This window comes from Takifugu flavidus, chromosome 10, assembly GCF_003711565.1.
Source record: "Takifugu flavidus isolate HTHZ2018 chromosome 10, ASM371156v2, whole genome shotgun sequence".
Lineage (NCBI taxonomy): Eukaryota > Metazoa > Chordata > Actinopteri > Tetraodontiformes > Tetraodontidae > Takifugu > Takifugu flavidus.
In genome coordinates, this window is record NC_079529.1 from 4293946 (window position 1) to 4314059 (window position 20114).

At 48.0% G+C, this 20114-nt stretch overlaps 1 protein-coding gene across 2 annotated transcripts in view; it reads left to right on the plus strand.

Annotated features, from left to right (window-relative positions):
* LOC130532767 (receptor-type tyrosine-protein phosphatase U) overlaps positions 1-20114 on the plus strand; it is a 100631-nt gene that overhangs the window by 12831 nt on the left and 67686 nt on the right. The gene's annotated exons all lie outside the window — the stretch shown is intronic.

Sequence of the window (20114 nt, forward strand, 5' to 3'; positions counted from 1 at the left end):
GGGGGGGGGGGTCCAAAATCGACGATCCGAGCCGCGGCATCGGCGCGAGATTGACGGGCAGCGTATCCAGACGCGTTCCGCCCGGCTGCGCCCTGCATGTTTGTTATTTGAGGGTGGGTGCAGCGAGAGAATGAGAGGCCGGGGGAATTGGGGGGGGCTTTTGTGGAGTTTACATAATTAATGTTTTGCCAAACAGAGGTTCAGTCAGCGCAAAGTATCAGGTCTGATCGCTCGTGCAAATATTGTCCCAACGACGAGTGCGAGCACTTTTCCAAACCTGTTCCCAAAGAGCTTAACAACCTTCCATAAACATTCATTAATCAGGCAGCCGCGACTAATTAAATCCAGGTAATGAAAAGCCCAAAAAGGTCTGAACTTTTGCACAGAACCGTCAGATCTTCCTTGTCTTCCATAATTGCTCTGGGATAGGAGAAATTATTTGCCCCCCGCTCTTATCTGAGAGGCTAAATTTACTGTTCTGTCATCGCGCCTAACTGGATTTTTTTTCCTTCCTTGATTTGGGGTTATTGTTGTTTGTCATTTCAAGGCAGCAGAAACAATGATCCCTCCACCCACGTGACTGGAGCTCTGGGGAGATGCTCTGTCAGCATCGAATGGGGCATTTATCACAATCACACCTCAAACCTGCAGCACCAGTTGCAGAGATGGAGACAAATACGGGCAAAAATGCTCAAACTAGCATCCGCTCATATTTAAAGAGAAGGTTCTGACCTAATACTACGATTTTATGCAGCTCTGTTTCCTATAATGAGGCGTTTTGTTACATTATTCTGATTATTTCTCAGACTGCAGCTGGACTCAGCTCCATATCTAATCCATCCATTACTCTCAGTGTGCAGCTGTGTAACAGCGGTTAATATTACTGAATTATTTTGATGATTCGGTGTGGGAGGAATTGGTTTAATGCTGTCCTGACGACACCCTCAGGAAGAAACATCAGCAGGGCTAATGCACTTTATAATCCTGTTTGTGGCCTTGCAGATTTATTTTGGCCATTTTTTCCTCTATTATTTGTAATTTCTTTGACTTTATGCACGGTTATCATTGAATGAGCCTAATTGAGACGGGCCATGATCCAGTCCGGATCTGCCCCAATCCAGCAAACGGCAGATTTAATGGCGTGAATTGTGAAAATCTGCTTTTGAAACGCGGCTCAAAGCCGCCAGGTCAGTGGTGTCATGTTGTAGCCATTGATTTTGTTCTTCTGCGGCGCGGCGACTGGCTGCCTCCCTCGGTTACGGGGAGCCCCCCCTCATACAGAAGCACGCCTGGTCCAATTGTTCCAGTGATCCGCTAGTTGCTCCAGCCGCCGCGCCTCAATTAGCTTGTCTGTCATTAGCCGGCGGCTACGCGCGGGAGGCTGGGATCGATACTTTAAGCTGCTACAGAGACCTGAAACCCCTCGTCCCTCAGTCTTCTCCCCCCTCGCAGGTACCGAGTGTATTTCGGGGTCTGGCTGCTCATGGAGTCAATAATACATTTGTCAGAGGCGGGCCTGCCCCCCCGCGAGAGGGAGCGCTCTGGGTTCATCATCGGTTCATTAGACCCGTGTTTGTCTCCCATCGACCTGTTCGGCCGATGCAGCCTCTCGTCTGCCACTGTCGACTCGCCGACCACACGTTAGAGTGGCGGCCGGCTGCTCGTTGGCCTCTCTCTCTCCGAGGTTGCGCCTGCAGTGGCGCCTGGAGACACGATGACCCAGTTTAGAGCAACAAACTGAAAAGTGCCTCAGTGACAACTGCGAATCTGTTTTATGCAAATGATGTGACAAATCAGACGTTTTCCAGCAGTCGGAGGGGAGCGAGGACCTCATGGTAATGGCTCGCTTATGCAAATAATGGTGCTTAACTCTTTATTTATTTTTGGACTGTCAGACCTCATTAGCGGGGGTGTCACTCTTTCATATAGGAATTGTTATTCTGTCTGTATGTTTTGGATCAACTTGTTTCACTTCCAATTAGGCTTGTTGGAGCACAGTTTTCTCAGCTCTGAACTGTCGATTCCGTGGTTTCTTAAGTCAGCAGCGTGACTCAGGATGTCCACCTTCGACTGTCTACCCTTCACTCTCCCAGTCAGCTGCAGACCATCGTCTCCAGAGGCTGGAGAGCTAAATCCGCCATGCTTTTCATTTCTGCACCTGCCTACCGCACTTGACTTTGGCATCGCTCCATCAGCTCATTCATTTCCTGGATACTGCTGTTTATCCCAATCCAGGGTCACGGAGGGGAGCGCTGGAGTCTGTCCCAGCGGCGACTGGCTGGACTACAGGCTGGACAAGGTGCCAGCCCACCACAGGGGACAGGAAAGGCCCCAAGCTCAGAAATGAGCCAGTAGTTTTCTTGCTAAACAATGACAGCGCTAAAATCAGATCCAGATTTGCTGCAAACTTTTAAAACTACAAGTTTTGAAAGCCCCTTAGACACATTCCTGAGTTAAATTGGACCTTAGAAGGACATATTTTTGAATAAAAGCAAGCCAAGAATGGAGTTATTGTGTTTAATAGATCTAATACCCATGCAGTAGTTCCAAGTAATGCCATAAATAAAAAGCCCCCCCCCTCCCTACAAAGTTGCTTGGAAGCATAAACACTGAAAATCCCAGAGGAGTAATGTCGGCTCCAGTTGTCGGGTCCGGTTGTTCCATCTCTGTGATGCAATCACGAGCAGTAACAGCCCCAGATGCACAGCCTCGGGGCCAGAGTGGCGCGGCTCTGCCGAAGGGTTTGATTGGGCTCTGATTTGTCGAGTGCGCTGCACAACCAGGAGACGGAGAGCAGCGAGCGGCTTCCTCAAAAACATACTGCCCAAGTTATGAGGCGGGGGTTCACCCCCACCACTGATGGCATATTAGAATAAATAAGCCCCTTGGCAGCGCAGCTTTTACAGACTATTTTTGGCCGTTTTCTAAACCGGTGGGCCCCACTCATGGGGTCGACTTGGCCAGATAATCTTCCCCGAGTGGTTGAATATTACTGTCAAGATAATGGGCAAAAATGCTTCGCTCAGAACGAGCTTAATGCGCGGACCTTGTCTGAAGTGATGCTGCAAATGTGCGTGTTAGCGTGGAGCCTGAATCACCGCTAAGTTCTGCTTCTGATCCGGGCCGGGCCAGAGAAGAACAGGTATTCTGTGCAGCTACGAAAGCCCGTGTTGCGTTCAGGTAGCAGACGGGGAGGCAGTGGCACAGACGGACTCGCCACCAAGTCCTGTGTTTCTGTTGGCGAGCGGGCTCGGAAAGAAGCTAATTGTCTCTGATAATCTCTGGGTGGGAGGGAGAAGGAGGCCGAACACAAACCAATCAAGAGCAGAAAGTGTAACATGGGTGTACATAAATTTCCATTTTTGAAGACTTCTGCCTTTTCCAAGCAGACAGCCAAATGGTCGCTAGCTGTTATTAATGTTTAAAGACTTTGGCTGTGATTGAAAAGACTCTCCGCTCTTTGATTTATCACCCCAGATCAATCAATCAGCGCGCAGCAGTCGGATCCCCTCAGACCCATCATAGATTTGGGGGGGGGGGGGGGGATGCCACACAGGGTGGAGTCGCAGCTTTCACGCTTTGTCTGCTCACATCAGCCCCGACTCCTCCGTCGGCTCCTTCAGAGCTAAGATTTGATTGCAGGCTAATGGAACACGACTTGCTCGCGATTGGAAAAACGTTGCATTCAAGGTTACAATCACTTGAATTTTCCCAGCCAGGGTGAAATGAATCCCTCGTTTCGTTCCAGCGCCCCCCCACCCACCCCTTTTCACAGCTTTTAGCACCTTTTTTTTTTACTTTTCTTTTTCCATCGCTGCAAATGTTTGTTGACAGGGCGCAGAAGCAAAGTTAAATAGGGTGAGGGAAATGAAGCTTTGACGCTTATAAATAGTTGCAGTGCATTTAAATTTAGAGAGCAGCAATATTCTAGCTAACAGACTCCGGCTCATGGGGGAACAGTTTGAAGCCTTTCTAAATTACCTGGGTAAACTATGGCGTCCTCGTTAGAGCACAGGCTGCTTTTTGGCCTGTTAAAAGGCTCCGTTGATATTTTCTCTCTCTTGTCTGAAGGAAATTTCTCCGAGTTTTGTCAAACCACCAGCGTCTGAAGGATAAAAAGGGAGCTTGTGCTGCATCTTTGTGCGTCTTTGTGCAGTTTTATCAAGTGTAAAGAGTTAGCCCTCCGCCGGTCCCTCCGGGGTTCTGCCTGAGCAGCGGCACCAAAGGACACTTCTCATTATTTAAATACAGCAGTGGATTTTTTTCTTTTTTTTTTAAATCTTGGTTACGAAACACTGCTGAAATTTCTGTTTTCCCTCTTTCGTCTACGAAAGCGCAACGTTAACGTTAATCCGGACGGAGGTTTCGGAGCGGCTGATTATCGAGACGAGCTCAGCTGCGAGTGTTGCTGTAGAAAAGGGACGCGTAACCTTGCAGAGTGGAGAGATTGAAAGCGGTGACCGGACTGATTACCCTTGTACTCACCTTGTCATCCGTTAGCCGCGTGGCGCACAGAGGAGGCGGTAATCTCCGACGAACGGCGGACACTTTCTCATGCAGATTAGATGCAGAGTATTTTTAACGAAGCAAACTGTGACGGATAACAAACTGTCTTGTCGGGCTCTGAATATGTAAATGTTGTGGAGGGATGGATGGAGGGCTAACTGGAGGGCTAACTGGAGAGCTAACTGGAGAGCTAACGCACTCGAAGATCAGCAGGCTGGAGAGACCCAAGTGTCGAGTTCACGTCCGTTTTTACTCTTTCTTTCCCTCGTAATAACGAAAAAGCAAAAAGCTTTACATCGACGTGAATTTTTGTCTCCGTTCTTAAAACACGGCGCTGCTGCTTCGACGGGGTCTCAGCTGCCTCCAACAATTCGCCGGAATCCAAAACAGGCATGAAGAAGTGAAACTGGTAAACAGTATTACTAATACATGATCCCTGTCATAAATGTTTCTACGGAATGTTCCAGTGCGTCGGGAATATATCGAAATTCTATGAAATCTACCTTTAGATTGGGGCTGAACTGGGGTCGAGACGGAACCTTTTAATTAAAGACGGTGGCAAAGGTGGGTTAGAATTGGGATTAGGGCTCTGCGGTTCGATCCAGACATTATTTCCCGTGGGATCCACCTGAGGGTCCAACAGGAGGAGTCTGAACATGCAGACAGCGCTTGGCCTCGTTAGCACCCCAGCTCCGTACAGCGAGCAGAAAAATGGATGGCTTCCTGACCGGCTCCAATTATTTAAAAACGGAGGTGGTGCATATCCAACCCATTATCCCCCTCACACCCACTTCTGCCTCCTGTGTTCATGATCTAAAATCAGCCTAATTTTGGAGGTGACCCGCTGCTCTTGAGATTAAGTTATGTATCATTCGGCTAATCCTTGCTGACAAGTGTGTGTGAGCGGCGAACCCGACTTCTGCGGCGTGTCATCCGCTAACAGATGGCATAAATCATTCTCTTAAACGCTGCATTAAGTATTAATCATTCTCAGAGCTGTCACTGTCACCCTGCTCGGTGGGCTGCGGGCGTGCAAAGTGTGATTAATGGAGGTGGAGATTTAAGCAGCCACTTTTGGGCCCTCACCCTCTTTAGCATCGCTGTTGCGGGGCAGCCGGCCACCTGCACTTCCACTGCCATCACCTGAGTGAAGCCATCAAACGTTGGACGGGAGAAAATCTGCTTCTCTCTTTGCTGCGGCTGGTGAGGTTATAGCTGTGTGTGTGTGTGTGTGTGTGTGTGTGTGTGTGTGTGTGTGTGTGTGTGTGTGTTTGTGTGTGGGGGGGCAGCTCTCCCAGAAAGCTGCGATATCTTGTTTCATTTCATTTTTGTGGCTTTTTCTTTCCTTTTTGTGAGATTTTGTTGTATGAAAATGGTCTCCACAACAATTTCCATTGATGCTCTTCACAAAATGTGGGCTGAAATAATGTTTCACCCACTTATGTGCGGTGGAGAGGCTCACACGAGAGGCTCGAAAGACATTCCTGCTCTCCACAAAGTGACTCCAGGGTTAGGTGTGGGTGTAATGACGAGACTGCCCTGTGGGGGCAGCAATGTGGCGCAACAGGAGCACAAAGCTTTGAGAAGAAGACGAAGAAGAGCGCATCATAAGCTGCGTCACGCGCTCGTTCCCTACTCACCGACTCACTTCAGCGAACAGGCTTGAATGTAAAATTTAACTCATAATTAACTCGATCATTCCTAAGTAGCTTCAGTTGTACGCTACTTTCTACAATCTTTTATGGCCTTAAATAAATGCCATCAGTTATTTTGGTTGTCATACAAAATACATATTTATCCTCAAAGTGTTTAAGGCCAAATGCTAGAATTCACAGAGCGTATAAGAATGTGCCAACGAGAATTTCCAAGTGTATGTTTCAAAATATTAGCTAAGCTATTGTGCCACCTTGTTTGCTAGGCTATATTGCCTAGCCAGTGACAGGACGCGCCTGTATCAGCGCTAACAGACCACGCTTCAGTGTTGCTAGGTGGGAACTGGGTCTCTCACGCTAATGAGCTCGAGCTTTTCCCCAGTTTTTGGCACTAGCCAGACAGGCTGGGCTTTTTTTGAATGTTGATCCAAAATTGGTTGCTAATTTTCAGCCCAGATATAATTGGGAACCTGGCTGATGCCATTTCCTCAAACCTGTAATATTGTTTGTCCACGAAAAAACCCGTTTTCACTTAATTATAATGTTTTAAGCAGGCTTACGTCGCCTCGCGGGAGGGCAGATTCCCTGTCATCATCTTTATCAGGCTGCTCCCAGTCTGTAGGACATTTATTTATTCATCCATTCATGTTCGGTGGCAGCGCTGGCTCCAGGATTAACACGCTCCTCTCCCGCCCGCCACCCTCCCTCGCCACCCAGCCTCGCCGGGCCTTAACTCCTGCCTCCCTCGCCAGTGTTCCTAATCTGACGTTGATGCAAAGTGAAAGACCACTGGAACTCTTCCGACATCTCTGTTCAGCCCCCTCTGCGTCTGGTCTCTAATCTTGCGCTGTTGCATTGCATTTGCTCAGCTCCAGGCTCCCCCCCCCCCCCCCCCCCCCATCTCCCCCCTATCCCCAGCTCCCCCCAGATCCCCCCACCCCGGGATACGGGCCTCTGATGTGGCTCACCGAGTCGCGCTGTCACAGAAAATGAAACAAAAAACTTTAACAGTCGGGCGTTTCTGCGTAGTTATCTCCCGAATGGGGGCGCGGTAGGTGTGCAGGCGCCACCTGTCGCGGAAAGGCACAGGAGGACAGTAAAAGGAAAGTGTCTCCAGAATTAATGTCCCTGTTGTGTCTGCGTCATTAATCATCGGCTCTGAGCACAAACACATCTGTTTCAGCCTCCGTGAAGCCGTCTTGGATCCAGCGGTGCTGCTTGTTGAGGTGATGGATCAGTCCGATTGGTCCTGACTGACAGACATTTATAAGGCGGCGCTGATACGTTGACACCCGTCAACAGCGAAACCTGGACACACACGAGCCGGAAATGTCTCGGAGCACACGCCCACAGACCTGTTTTTGTGTGGCCGAGAGACCGAAGATCGCCCAGACTTCGTGCTCAAACTACCAGAGCCTCCAACTCCCGGGCCAACTCCTGCGAGGGCCACAGGTTTAGGGGTAAACAAGCAGACCAACAAAGCTCATTTCTGATCTCAGGCTCCCGTTCATACACACCATGGGTCGACCGTGGGAGGAAGGGAGGAAACACCTGAACGCAACATGGAAGGAAGCACCTGTGTTTTCTGGTACCACTGGAAGGGTGAAAGATGGATCGGAATGGCTGCAAATTCCCACATTGACCTTCCCTCCCCGGCCGATCGGAGCCGCAGCCCATAAGAATCCAGGTTTATTGGGGGACATTTGAGCCCCGAGTGACCGCTGATGATACTCATTTCCACCAACTAAAAAAAAACAGATATTAGTGAAGTTTAGTGGGTTTTCTGGACGGTGGAAAAGGGTTTAAGTGTCTTGTCAGCTAGCAAGCTAGCGTGATGGTCTCTGCACTCAGAACTACCAAGTAACTGATTCATTCCATTATAATCAGACGCTATCGTTAGAAAACACGTCTTTAGCTTGTTAAAAATGAACATGCTGAGATTTTGTAAATGTTAAGTGAGGGTCTGATCCGCCGCCCCCCCACCACTCGGCTCTGCTGCCAGGTGTCCCCTGGTGTTTAAACATTAAATCTTCTCTGCGAGGAGATTTAAAAGTGCTTGAGCCCTGATTAAAACCCTTAACTCATTTTGCAATACCTGAGTAATGAAGCTGCAAATGAGAGCACAGTAGAGGTTCCTACCGAACGCCCGTGCACGAGCTTATCTTCTTTTTTTTTAAGTTCTCTAACAATCACTGATTAAAGCTGCGCCTTTTCACAAGGCGGATCAAACATTTGTTTTTAAAAAGGCAACGCTCTCCGCATCAGATCGGAACACGTCCTGTTTTCCGGACAACAACAGAAGCAAGTTCCCGCCTTGGCGGCGGGATTTTTCCGACCAAAGTACAGCTTTGATTAAAGGCTGAAAGGAAAAGCTCCATGTTGTCTCCTCATGAAAGAGTCAACTTCTTTCTTTGACCTTTTCCGGAGTCACGCCGTCCTCTGAAAGCAGCTAAAACCTCTCACGGCTTGATTTTCCGCACAATATATTTTATGGTGCGTTTCTGGCAGGTGAGGAAAAGATATGTGTTTGTGTGTGTGTGTGTGTGTGTGTGTGTGTGTGTGTGTGTGTGTGTGTGTTCGTGTGGGTGTGTGAATCATCCACACTTAGAAAAGATGTTGGCTTCTATGTTGTTTTTGAGACAAAATTGATCTCCCCCTCTTTTATTGCAAAATTCCTCCATCTCGCACTTCCCTGTGTGAAGTATGATGCAGCATGATTGGTTCTGGGCGGCCTAAAGTATTGTTCTCGCTGCTAAAGACGTGATTGCCGCCTATTTTTCCCCCCGATGTTGTAGAGAAGTTGTGCTTAAGCAGCCAGAAAAGCTGCAAAGTGGGGAAAAAAAGACAGAATCTGCTGCTCGGAGCCATTCGTGGCTCCATAACCTCTTGTTCCCACTTCCTGGTCCCACAACTGTGGCTGAACGTGTGTGAAGGGCAAAATAGGAGAGGAATAAAGGGAGTTAGCCTGTGAGCAAGGCTAGCTAACTGGGGCAGAATGGAAGCAGAGGCATTTGGAGGCTCCGACCTTGCCTTTGTCACTGCTCATAACTGTGCATTTACAGCTTCACCTTCTAATACAAGAAATAAAAAATATGTAGGCGGGAAAGTGTCTGTAGGGATAAAAAACCCTGAGAATTGATGTTGGAATTTCTGCGCGCCACCATTATTCCTGATTACCGTGAGCAGAAGAGCGGCAGCATCAAATCTTCCCTGCCTTATTTCAGGCCCTGACAGCAAATGTTGGGGACCGCCGGCGTCCTCCTTCATAGGTCGATGACCCAGAGCATGAAAAAAACCAGGCGCACGTCTGCCCTTTGTCAGCGCGCTCCGCGGTGAAACCGGAACAGAATCAGTTCTGCTTTAGATCCGTTTTGACGCTCCACCTGAATGATTGTGGCCACCCCGGAACTGGGATCCTCCAGGACCCCCAACCTTTCACGAAAATTGGCCGTAGGACGCGCATTCCATCTTTTTATTATTAAATTCCAAAGCTGCTTCCGCCGTTGTTGAAAATAATTTCGTCCTCCAGTCGGCTCTGGGCCTCCCGGTCGCCTCCTGTCCGTCTTCACATGCCAACTTCCTGTCAGAAAGTTGCTGATTGGTCCCCGGGAGACGAGCGGAGACGTCCAGGCACGCGCCATTATCGCGTTTGAGAAGACACAGCGCAGCTCCGGCGTTATGCTCTTTCACATGTGGGTTCAGTCCCAGGAAACCAGATAAAACGGGCCGATGTGGAGCGATCCTGAGCGGTCAGACAGCAGATTCAGCCTCCTTATGTTTTCGTCGGTGTTGATGCAAAGATCATCGCTTCGGATCTGTTAGCGGATCGGATCTTTCTGCTATAAGCCTCATAAACAAGGAAGGATTAGCTTCATTAATGTGCTAGCTTTGACAACAGGATCAGGCTAATATTCCCAGCGCCTTTTCTGATGCGACACCAGGACGGAGTAACGTCGACCCGTCTGTTGGCGTCGCGGGAAGAGACCGAAAACTTCCCAAACCAGACGGACGTGGAGGTTTATTTTTGGTGACGGCGGGGACAGTTCGCCGTTCGCTTTGTCGTCCCAGTTGGCGTTTTCTCCTCACGCCGCTCATGAAAGCGCATCCTCACCTGTGATTGTCACATGTCCGTCTGCGTTAGTCCGCCCGTCCATCATCGGCATGTCTCCGAAGCGGCGCCGCACGCCGGGAGGAGGAGCGGGTGCAGGAAGAAGGGACCTGGCTTTGGGAAACGCCGGACTCACCGCTTGGCTGCAGCTGCTGGGAGATTAATGTGAAACACTGCACGAGGGGGCAGGTGGCAGCTGCCCCAGGAAGTGGGCAGGTGGAGCCGGATGAGCGGGTGGTTGGTAGAGACAGAGAGGGGAGGATGCCGGGAAGTCTAAATTCTCTCTGCGTGTTAAATATTCCAGGAGTTCGGGCCTAAATACTCACTATTGACGCGGCTGTCTTGTGGGTAGAAAAATCCATTGTAAATAAGAAATCCACCAATCAGAGAGGTGATAAATCAGGGATAAGCATGAAGTTGTTATTTTCCCGGAATCACCGTTTTGTAAACAGAGTTCATCTTCCCGACGTCCCACTGGTGCGTCTGTCGCCCAGTTAGTGTTACTGGTTCTGCACCTGCCAGCCAAGGCTAATTAACTCGCCCCCGAGCCCCGAAACACCCTCCTCCCTCAAGCGGCTTCTGATGCGTTCTCAGTTAATCTGGCAGGAGACTGTTTCGTCTTCGCCTCTGCCAGCAGAAGCCAGACGAGGTTAGAATCCTCTTCTCTGAGTGTTTTGTTGGGTTTGTTTTTCCTGACGCGACTCAAGACAGATCTGGGAAGCTGAAACTGGCCTTGAACCAGCGGTGAATTGATTAGCGCTTGGTCACAATTCAGATCTGCATCAAAACAAACATGACATCTGTTGTTAAGTGTCTCGTCAGAGGTTTTATAACCAATAAATAAGGTTTCAAGGTCCCTTTAAAGCTTCACCTCTTATAACCGGGTAATTACACTCCCCATTATCCAGCTGTCCGCCATCTTTTTGGTCAGTAACTGGTTGTTGGCGTCACGTGGTCCAATTCAAGGTCGTCCAACGACGGCGAGGAGGCTCGCTCACGGTGCGGCCCGTCTCTGGTTGTGGCTTGAATAAACCGGCAAACAAAAGGTCGCATTTGTCTCAGCTGAGTTAACGCCGCAAACTGGTTATAGATCGGGAATTAATTACCCAGAAAATTTCATTAAATAAATTCTGAAGGGCGGGTGGGGGGTGAGCACAGGCTGGAGGCTCACAAACTCCCGTCTAATCCAGGATTTACAGGCTTCTCTCAGCCCACGTGAAGGAAAGCGGTGATTTTTTTGTATTTATTTATTTCGATGCTTCGGGCTCTTTGGTTAGGGCGTATCATCGGCCGGCAGCGTCCTCACCGCCAGCTCGCCAAACATTACGAGACAGTGAAGTTTTCCAGCCGGGGACACGCTCACGTTCAAGGGGGTCGGCTGAGTTTGAGCCGGGGAATTATTGAGCAACTCCTCTGGGTCAGCGGGCCAGATGTTGCGTCACCGTTGTTTGGTGGATTCAGGTCAGGCGGCCCAGAAAAAAACCCTCCCAGAACTGGCCGTGAACCCGCATTTATGTGATCAGAGAGCACCTTCACACTTTAGGGGGGTGGATGATGTAAGAGGAGAAGAGGTTTCCTGGCCAGCGACTCAATCAAATATTTACTTTGGTCGTAAATATTGCAGGAGGTGTCGACAGGCGGACGTTCTTGTGCCGCCGTTTCATTCTCGCCACTTCCGAACATTTGCCTCTGCGGTCAAGCGGTCGCGCTCGACCGTCATATTTTCACAGTGAACGAGGTTTCCTTGGAATCCTTGAAAGTTTCCTTGAAAATGAAGTGGGGCGAGAACTATACAAAAGTCCTGAAAAGTTTGGGATTTTGTGGAAGAAGAATAGAGGTCAAGGGTCGGTCCCTGCTGGCCCAGACCAGAACATGTCCACCGTGTTCCAGTGGACAATGTCAAGGACTATTTTTATAGCATTATTAAAAACTTTATCCAGGTTTTTATAGGACGCGCTTGCGAATGGTCCTGGAAAGTCTTTAAATCTGATATTTATTGTAATGTAAACACAAATAAGTGGACTTCGGGACATAATGACCTCGTCCACAAATGGATTAGGACTATTTTTGACGATCTTTCTCTATGTCACTTTTAAAATCAAATGGCCTAATTAAGCCTGCGTCTTGTTTGTGTGTCTTTTGTCGTGTCAGAACACAAAACACTGCCTGGGATGTCCACGAAGGTTATTTCAAATCAGACTATCTCCATTGTGTCTTTTCAAGGTCCCCCGAAACCAAAAGAATATAAAGAGCAGAATGTTGGACCGTGCTCTTGTTATTTTCTCGTGTTTTGCTAAAATCCAAAATCGGTCTGTAAGAAAGATTTTTCTCAGCAGTAAATCTGTGCACAGCAGTCACCAATGTCGTATTGAATGATTTTACTGCGCATTCACTTTGTTTTTCCTTTTATTCTCCTTTTTTCGTCAGGATTTCATTGGATTTTTTTTTTTTTGGTGCAGCAGAACGAGCCTTTACAAATAAAGCTGAGTTGAATTGAATCAGAGTTGCAGTGCAAGACGCCGCTATTAAATATTCTTCTGCCGGTTGAGTGTGGGTGTCTGCAACGTTCCACTTCACCTTTAAGGACAAATGTATCAGTTCAAAACACCGATGTGCGTTGCCAGAGCTGCATAGTCATGAAATGATACTGGGGCTCTTTTAACCTTGTCAACTTCTGGATGCAGCCGGGTCACCGGAGGTCAGGTTTTTACATTTAGGCTGTAGATGAGCAGTGTTGTCCCCCCACATTCTGGAATAAAAATGGTCTGAGCAGTTCTTTAATCTACAGCACACCTAAGGAGGAACTGCAATCACAGCAGCGCAAATGATATCAATTTAGCAAATGGCGACACAGAAAATCATCTGTTAGGCTGTAAAGGGGTAGTGATGGTTGTCATATGTGTTAAATAAGGTTGATGGATGTAAGAATGAGTGCTGTTCATCACAGAAAAGATTGCATCAATAAAAAGATAGAATTTCACTCTGATCTGGCCGTAAAATGAAGCCATTTCACGTGGTCTTCATTAAAGGACCTAAATAGAGAGTAATGTTTGGATGTGAAGGAGATTAACAGCATTAAAACGAGCATTTGTCACATAGCATGAAACATGACTGGGAATTTAACGAGGACAATAAATCAGGACAATATCAGCAGCTTCTGCTCTGTAATTCTCAACATAACCTGGATTCACTGGATAAATATTACACTAGATAATCATCACGAATGTGTGATCAAATGAATTATAATAACAATAATCTAAAGTTAAGTCATTTTAATGACAGGCAAAAATGCTAAAGTGGACATCAGAAGACGTCAGTCACCAAATCCGAGCCGTTATCTCCGCCAGCAGGGGGCGCTGGTGCAGAAAACCAGTTGGTGCCAGTTCTTCATCATCTCAGGCAGAACACCGGTTTAAATAGCATATCTGTTTTTTATCAGTTCAGTAAATAATAATTATTTAGTAAATTGGAATAATATTACTGGAATATTTGTAATGTAGCAGCTGATTTTCATGCCTATAAAACCCTTTAAAGTTATTCCTCTCACAGTTGGGCTCCTGGAGGCCCGCTAGGAAGAGTTTCAGGTAAAACATTCACAGATTTAATCACTCACTTGTCAAATCAAGCATAAATGTCAAGGAAAGTTTGAAGTCTCAGAAGCAACAGGAAAACGTGAAACATTAATTGGGAGTTTCAAACAGAATAATTACCAAAGAAGGAACATTTGTCACATTTGTCAGATTTCTGATGGGTTTTTTTTTTTTTTGCTGTTTGAAATCTGCAGTTTTGTTTCCTTTTGACGTGAAAAAGATTGTGGAGGTGAATATTGTGCTTTTCTCCTGAGCAGCAGAAAGCAGAATGAAACTGTGATAATTAAATACTTAAGTTCTTTTTAACAGAGAGTTGGACCCCGAGGAACCGGTTCCACAAACAGGAAAATTCCAGAAAACAGATTTCTCCCCCGCTCGGATTTCCTTTGTCTGCACGCCGCCGCGATCACGATAAACTCGGAGTGGCGGAGAAACACGCACCGTTGGAGGAAAACTTTGAAGTCACATTCTGACGTCTGATGTGCTTTTATCAGCAGCTCCAGGATGAAATATTGTACCAGTCCTTTAGAGCCAAGCAGAAATTAATTTCAGAACAAAAATCGCTTTGTCATTGTTCACCCTCAGGAGATTAAAAGTGAAATGTCCTTTGAAATTCGAGTTATAGAATAAAGGGTTCAGACGTGACCAGGGTTGGGACTGAGATTCGCTCTCTTCTGTGGCATAAAGGTAAATGTGATACTGTTATCCTCCATTTTGCTCTGTGTATCACAAACGCTGCTTTTTACTTTGACTTTGAAACATTGTTTTTTTAAAAAAAAAAAAAAAAAAAATTAATATCCACAATCAGAGCTCTTATGCATCTGAAAGGGCCTGAAGCGACGTGAACACTGACCTGAAGACTGAAGGAAAACAGAAGGAATTGAAACCGAACCGTCTGATGTAAAAAAAATAATCTTAATTCAAGGAGCTTCAAATCTGTCCAATCAGTAAGCGCAAAGCCGAGAGTCTGATTATAAAGAGCAGCAGAAGGATTCTTCCCCGAGCGCTTCTGAAGCAGCTTCACATTCAGATTGTAAGGATAATTTCAACTGCAGCAACAAAGGACAAGAAGCACTTTGAGCTGGCGGAATCGCAGGAATCCTTCAGAAGAGTGGAGGAAAAGTAGACGTCTTTAATTTGATACTTGTCTCCGGAGCGCGTCTGTTAATGGAATAAAAGAGTGCGGCACCGGCGGACGGGTTCAGATCCAGACTGCAGTTGTTCAGGCATATTCTGCCCATCAACATTTCTGAGACTGCTGCTAAAGGCTGATAATAACGTGGGCTAGTTGTGCTGCAGCCTGCCAGCAGGGGGCCGGTCTGAGACACATTGGCCAGACTTTTTCCCCGCCGTCATCGTTTCCTGGTCAACTGGGAACCATCATTGTGTCTTTGGAGAATCATCACACTTGGAAAAAAACGCGCATTAAACATGCTGCTTTTAGCCACAGTGCCCAACACCGCCCCCTAGTGGTGAGGTGGGGAACGCCACCCCTTCCGTCTGTCTAAACTCGGCGTTAAGATTAGCATCATTAGACTCTAAACTGCCCAGAGGAGCGAGGAAATGGTGTTTGTGCTGTGTGATTGACTGGTAACCTTTTGTCCTACATGCCAGGAGGTAAATGGTGGAATACTATAAGGCATCCCCACATTCCTGTTGGGGACTGATGAATGGCCGACGCTCACGCGTGGATGTTGACTCCACTACAGTCTCTTTAGCTTTGCCAGTATTGGACTTCAGAGCAGTTGTGGAAGCTCTCTGTTCTTCGCTATAAAGAATACATTTTGATTTTTAATTTCGGGGGGGGAAAAGCGAATCAAGTGATTTTTTCCAGGCTTGGCCTCCGTTCTGTTTCTCAGGACGTTGGCTATGAGCTTGAATCCCCTTTCCTCGCTCCATTTATTTCCTCACCGACTCTTTTTTTCATCCTCCGCCCTCTCTGGTACGGTATATTTCCCAGTTTGCCCTGCAGCTCTACTGTACCTCTTTCGCACCTCCCCCAACCCTTTCTCTTCTGCATCCCGGCCCCGGGTGTGTGACTGGGCCCATCCAGGCACCGGGGTTGACTTATTACAGCCCAGGGAGGCAGACTGATGATTTCATTGCGTATGCAGGTGCGAGGATGGATGGTTTTTCCAGAGACAGCCGGAGAACTGCGGCGGAGAGGAGCCTCTGTAGGGAATAAATACACCTGTCTCCTTCTGAAACATTGGCCGGCTCTCTCCGCAATGCAAATCAGCTGCATCCCTCTGTGCATCTGCCTCCAGAATTACTGCCACCCTTCTTTATCGGATCCCCATTAGCTACACGCTCGGGGGAAGCTTAGCAGCTCCTCCATCTCACACCATCGGTCGACGGTAGCACGTTTTGTTGCCTCCGACGCCCGTTGCAGCAACAGAGGCCGCCTGTCTGGATTTTTGTTCCTCTCGAGCTTTCTCGAGCACTTTATCTGACGGCCTCCGTCTGCAGTATTTTTGTGCTGAGTCGTGATGGGAACCTCTCCTGGAAAATGCCAGTTGCTGACTGTTATCCAAATATCCCGACTCAAGGGAAAGGAGGATAAAGGAAAGGCTGCGGCCCCCGCAACATTCCAACTATTCACTGAAAGATTAGATTTTACAGTTTTATGAAAAGATTAACTCTGCGCTCCCGTCCTTGGCATATAATTGAGACTGGGCCACTGGGTGTGAACAACTGAATATAATATAAAGGCTGAAACTTTTATGCGCGGGAACATCGGTTCCATCATTGATTGTCCCATTTAGACTAAATATCAGCACTTTAGTGGTCTCGTCGAAGGACTCTGCTGACAACGGTCAATTTGCCAGTAACTTCGGCTTCTTGTGGACTCTTAAAAGGGGAAGCTTATTGCACATTTGCAGTTATTTAATGCCGCACGTGGGCTCGTTTAGGATGAAATAGAGTCAGACGGACGCAGTGTTGGCGTTGATGGGTTTTGGACATTTATGAGTGAAGTTGGAAACCAATCAGGCAGACGGCGACGATGCGTGTGTCGATGCTTTATCGCATCTGATACATCAAAACAGACATGCAGGTTTTATAAAAGAACATGTTTTCCTTTAGGAAATCGAGGTAATGATGTTTAAATGAACGTCGGCAGCCCTGATTGCAGCCCTCCAGGCTCGCCGTGCACTATCCACTCGCTATAATTGCGCCACTTCTGCTAAAATAATCTAATGTTCTCCGTGAGCGCTTTCTCTTTTTTGTTTTGTATATTTGTCAGTCTGCTGGAACAAAGCGTAGAAATGTCCCAATCGTTGCAGCACCCCCCCTTTGGTGTTTGTTCATTTATTTATTGGGCCAAATCTTGTAAAGAGCCATAAAAGATTAACTGCTGTGTTTCAGATCAAAGGATTGCTTTCTGTGTGCGAGGCTGGATCGTTTATTTCCTCTGAAATATTACCAAAGTCCAGTCTGACATGGGACACGGCTGTCTTGACAGCAGCTTTAAGCTTTAAAATATCACCTCGGCGGTTGCAGGAAATAAGGTTCCAGGGCCTCGGCCAGCTCTTTGATTTCCTCCCTGCAGCGTTTGACTCACTCAAGTCGAAAAGCCGTCGCACCTTAAATAAGCTAAGACCGACATCCTCGCGGTTAAAACATATGCAAATGAAGGCTGGAATAGCAGCGGGCCAGAATATTCATGGTTCACAGCTGACTGACACTCTAATTAGATAGCCAGGCAGGGGATTATACAAGTAAACAGAGAAGGAGATACTGACTCTAACATGAGGGGCTACATCAGACAAATATGGACACGGAGAGAGTTGCAGCCTTGATTAACTCCACTTATTAAAGGAATCTTTTTATATGTTCCCAAGGCCGCGGCTGCAAATTGGCGTCTTGGTGGTAAACAAGTCACCGCCCTTTTTTTTATGTGCGGGCGGAGTTGAGCCGGAGTCCGCGCATCCATCCTCTTCCAGAGCGACGCAGGCGGGTTCTCTGCACAGCTCGGTGCTGGAACAGAGCTGCAAAGATCTGTTCCTGCTGGTTTTGCATCCTTAAAAAAAGGGAAAGGCCTGCGTCTACATTCTGGGTGTGTGGAAATGTTATATAAATATATTTCCCCCAGATATTAAGACAGGAAGTTGTAAAACGCCCCAAATGAGCTGCACGTGGCCAGAAGCGTGAAGAACAGACCCAACCTGGGCCAAAAGTGCCTTGTCCCACTTTGCGCCGCTCGTTGCGCTAAATGATGCTGTAATTACTCAGGTAAAAAACGGCCACTGACGCCCCCCCACACCCCCTGTTCCTCCAGGAGGCGGCGAGAGGGGAGCGTGTTTGTCCTGATCGATGAATCACGCCGCGTCAAAGCGAGATGACACCCCCGACCGGCGCCGGCCTCGCATCCTGGCTTGCCACAAAAAGGATGATGGGACTTTTGTAGGGAGGAGTCTGCAGGCTTCATTTACCGGATCGGGGGGGGGGGGGGGGATAATATAGTGCTGCCGTTTGGATGTGTCAGGTCCCATATCTCTGGCTGTTCTATTAGAAATAGACCCCAGTGTGGGACAATTAACCCCTGGCCTCGGCAGCAACAGCCGGGCGCGGGGCAATAAATCAAGCCCCAGAGGGAGAGCCCTGCTCCCTCTCCTGCTGTTTGGCTGCTTTCACCCAATGGGCTGATGGAGGGCTGCTCCGGCAGGACTTCAGAATCCGTCAGCCCAGCTGTGCGCTTGGGTGTGTTTGTGCTGCCACGGAGGTTCCGCCGGGAGACGGTTCGATACTTCGAACGCCGCCAACATCATCATCATCATCATCATCATCATCATTATGTGCGTCTTACACACAAAAGGCAGCAGTGAAAAGTGTTTTCCGCCATGATTCGGATTTTCTCTGCTTGTGTTTGGAAATTCATTCAGTGTTTTGTCCGCCGGGCTGTTCGGAAGATGTCGGTTTCAATAGGGAAGCAGTTCTCCTGTGATGGAAGATAATCAGATGTGTACAGTCAGGTTATATTAAAAACGTTTGAATTGAATCGCCTCAGTGAGACGACCAATGTCCGGCCATTAGCCAGTCTCAGAACAACAAACCTGAACCAGTCGGATCCCGTTTCGATCTTCTGTGGGAACAGTTTCGAGACTCAGGTCAGATCCTCTCCATCATGTATTGAATGAGCACAGATCTGCCCGGTTCAAACCAGTCCCCCCCCCACTTTTCATCACAACCACGTCTTGCTTTGATGCCAAAATAAACCCGTCGCTGATTGTTTATTTCGTCTTTGTCGTCAACGACGTTTGGAAAGGCTGACTCCGGTTTTCCCCCCAGGTCGGGACGCCGGGAACTGTCTCATCTATATTTAATGGCGATTAGGAATAAATGGCACTTGATGGACTCTTTAATATCGCGGCACCGTGGAACCACAGTGAAACGTTGCAACTTTTTTGGTGCAGAATGCAGAACGTGGCTGCGTGCTTTGGGCTGGCGTCCTTGATTTTACAGTCTGTAATAAACTGTACAGTCCAACGGCCATAATAAGTTATTAATGACTGGCTCTTTGCATCAGTACGGCAGTGAAAAGAGAATAATGAATCCTCACTGCACTGAATCTGATTGCAGTTTCCTCTCCTACGTCCAGGGGGGGGTGGACGAGGGGGCGGAGCCAAATGTATAGCAGAATGTCGGGGTCACCTTCAGGGTGCTTCCTGCCGTCAGCGTGTTGCCCCCTTGTGCCGTGCTGCTCCAGTTCTCGCCGACCCCGCCTCTCCTGCCCGCTGTTAGACCGTGACCCTCTCTGTGACGGACTAATGCGAACGACAGCAACAGATGCAGGATGAAATGGCTGAAAGGCATCATTCCAGGGCCCCCGGGGTCGCGAGAGCCATAACTGTTAACTATAATTTGAAACAAAATTTGCTTTTCGGCACGCCGAAGAGCGGGTCGCCAGGTGTAATCACGGCGGTCCCCAGGGTCCCTGCTTTGCTCAAACGTCATTACTCCTTTTGTGCGCCACTCAATGGTTTTCAGGACGAGGGGCCCTGTTTGTGAGCCGTTTACGGCGGGGGTATCTCTCCTAAGGTGCGCAGCGTAATTACTTTGCTTTTGCCAGGGCTCCAGTTCCTTTATGCACATCTGAAGTAATTATAGCTCTTTGCTCAGTGTGGCGCTCTTTTATGGGAGTTGCTGCACAAGTAAACAGGTTTCACAGAAGACTTCGCACCAACCCCACCTGCATTCACAACATTTAAATGGGGCTTTCAGGAAGATAAACCGCCGTTAATAAACCGCCATCAGCAT